Here is an 810-nt window from a genome sequence, read left to right as displayed (position 1 = left end):
TGATTAGTGAATTATTTTATTTATTTTGCTTATTGACTTAAGGTAGCTCACTACACTAAAGCTTATACTCTGTATGACACCACGTCACAAGATGGCGATTTAAATGTTTTGTGAAATTATTTGTATCGATCTATTTGTTTGTCTATCATCGTAGCTCAGTGGTTAAAGCATTGGGCTTGTAAACCGCAGATCTCGAGTTCAAATCCCCCAGAGTCTTTTATTCATATGTGTTGAAATAATTTTTTTGAAAATCATGTTTTTATCCAAATTTGTATATTTCTGCCTTTTTGGCATATATACTTATTGTATATCATCATTATCTTTATAATTAAATCAATTTATACTTATTTGAGAAACTATTTCTGGGTGTAGTGAGCCACCTTAAAATATCCAGAATAGATGTGTATGCATATAAACATTTTTCGGCCCAAACTTTATGATGCACTTTCAAACTTGATGGTGTATATACAGTATCAATCTGATTAAAATCGGATCCTATTATCAGCTCACGTAGATCGCTACACTAGTAAAGTGTAACGATCTACGCAGATTGGGGTATGTGTGTTATTGCATTTTATGCGGAGGTAATTCAGCTTTATCCTCATGAGACACGTGGTAGCTACAACATAGCTGCAATAATACAGCCCTCTCCATTTGGGGGTGGGGGGTGTCAGAATAAAAAAATTGGAGAGGGCTACATCATTGCAGCTAATTCCGATATAGTACTTTCCCCTGTGTTACATGTAAGGTGGGATCACTGATGGGATTGTGTTTACATCGGTAGACATGTAAACTGTCACTCAACTCAAC

The sequence above is a fragment of the Ostrea edulis genome, chromosome 4 (genome assembly GCF_947568905.1).
Source record: "Ostrea edulis chromosome 4, xbOstEdul1.1, whole genome shotgun sequence".
In the NCBI taxonomy this organism is placed as follows: Eukaryota; Metazoa; Mollusca; class Bivalvia; order Ostreida; family Ostreidae; genus Ostrea; species Ostrea edulis.
The sequence above is the reverse complement of the archived record's forward strand: the minus strand, read 5'-3'. Positions refer to the sequence as shown.